The sequence below is a fragment of the Neofelis nebulosa genome, chromosome 1 (assembly GCF_028018385.1).
Source record: "Neofelis nebulosa isolate mNeoNeb1 chromosome 1, mNeoNeb1.pri, whole genome shotgun sequence".
NCBI lineage: Eukaryota > Metazoa > Chordata > Mammalia > Carnivora > Felidae > Neofelis > Neofelis nebulosa.
In genome coordinates, this window is record NC_080782.1 from 132803189 (window position 1) to 132805216 (window position 2028).

The 2028-nt window shown below is 49.4% G+C and overlaps 1 pseudogene; it reads right to left on the minus strand.

Annotated features, from left to right (window-relative positions):
- Positions 1 to 539: 539 nt before the first annotated feature.
- LOC131516271 (cofilin-1-like) lies at positions 540 to 1273 on the minus strand (annotated as a pseudogene).
- Positions 1274 to 2028: the final 755 nt, after the last annotated feature.

Here is a 2028-nt window from a genome sequence, read left to right on the forward strand (position 1 = left end):
TATAAACATTGCTTACTATTCCTCTCCTTGGAATGCTCTGCTTTCTAACTTTTCATATGTTTGGTCATTTTCTTCAGATTTCAACTTAAACCTCACATCGCCACAGACTCTTTTGATCACCCCACATAAAAGTGATTTCCGTTGCTCTTCAGCGTCTCACCTGAATTTTAATCTTTTCCAGACTTTATCATAATATGTAAATTTCTTTGTTTGCTTATTTACCATTTGTGTCCTCTAAATTTTAACTTTTTTTTTTTACTGGTGTGTGTGTGTGTGTGTGTGTGTTTAAGTGAAGGTCCCTTACTGGTCCTGCCTCCATCAGTGGCGAAGACCAGGGGCAAAAGGGAAGGGAACCAGTGGCACAAGGAGGGTTCATCTCCACAACATTCCTTTTATACACAGGACTAAACAGACAAACACAGTCACTATTGCTGTTAAAAGTTGGCAGCATGGGAAAAGGAGGGTACAGGTGGGGTATCGTTAAAAAAAATACAGCCCCCCCCCCAAACTGAGGTGCCTGGGCGGGGGGAACTTGGTCTGCTTCAACCCAAGAGGAATGAGAAGATTAAAAGCAGTTTGGGAAGTCCAGAACTGTCAGGGATGGAGGTAGGAGGAAGGTCCAGGGGGTGAGGAGGCTGTTTGGCAACTGGGGTGAAGGGATTGTCCTTCCCCTGCTGGGATGCCCCCAGCCCCTCGGGTCTGGCAGGAAGGGGGCAGACTGCAACCCCACAGGCAGGTCTGGGGCTGCCAGATGCTCCAGGCAGGGGGCTGGAGGGGGCTCACAAAGACTTGCCCTCCAGGGAGATGATGGCGCTGCCCCCAGTTTCTCGTCCAAGGTGCAGCGGTCCTTGACCTCCTCATAGCAGTTTGCTTGTAATTCATGCTTGATCCCCGTCAGCTTCTTCTTGATGGCATCCTTGGAGTTGGCATAAATCATTTTGCTCTTAAGGGGTGCACATTCAGGTGTCCAGAAGATAAACACCAGGTCCTCCTTCTGCTCTCCTTGGTCTCGTAGGTGGCATCATAGAGGGCATAGTGGCAGTCCTTGTCTGGCAGCATCCTGACAAAGGTGGCATAGGGGTCGTCTACAGTCTGGCCCACATCACCCACCAGGATCTACTTGCTCTCCTCCAAGATGATGTTTTTCTTGTCCTCGCTCAGGCAGAAGGGTACCGCCTTCTTGCGCTTCTTTACCTCCTCTGGTGTTGAGGACTTACGAAACTTCATGTCATTGAACACTTTGATGACACCATCAGAGACCGCCACACCAGAGGCCTGCCAGCCGAGGGAGGGTGAGGGAGGGTGAGCAGAGGCAGTAACAGCCCTTGTGGGGTGCGCGCGCCAAGACTGCTGGCGCACTTTTCCTTCCCCACCTCTGTGGCCGAGTTCCGATGCTGCATGCTCCCATTGAAGGAGCGCCCCCCCCCCCCCAGAACCGACTTGCCTCGGTGCCCCCACCCCTCTGCCCCACTGCTGTGCCTAAATTTTAACTCTTTGATGACAAGCACCTTGTTTGGTTTGCTCATGTCTGAGTATCTCATGCCTAGATCAGTGCTTGTCGTATCATATGGACTCAAAAATGTTTTAGCTGGGGGCGCCTGGGTGGCGCAGTCGGTTAAGCGTCCGACTTCAGCCAGGTCACGATCTCGCGGTCCGTGAGTTCGAGCCCCGCGTCAGGCTCTGGGCTGATGGCTCGGAGCCTGGAGCCTGTTTCCGATTCTGTGTCTCCCTCTCTCTCTGCCCCTCCCCCGTTCATGCTCTGTCTCTCTCTGTCCCAAAAATAAATAAAAAACGTTGAAAAAAAATTTAAATAAAAATGTTTTAGCTGAATCAAATGATTTAAAAAGAGACATTTATAATAACTGACATAGGTACGTTACTTGAATTGCTTAAATAACTGTGAAACTAATTTCCCCACCAGGCTTCTTTATAATGAAAGGGATGAATATTGACTCTGTATAAGTGGAACTTTTTTTGAGATAAATAGATGGAGAGTAGGCATTCAAGATGGGGCCTCTAAGATAGCTA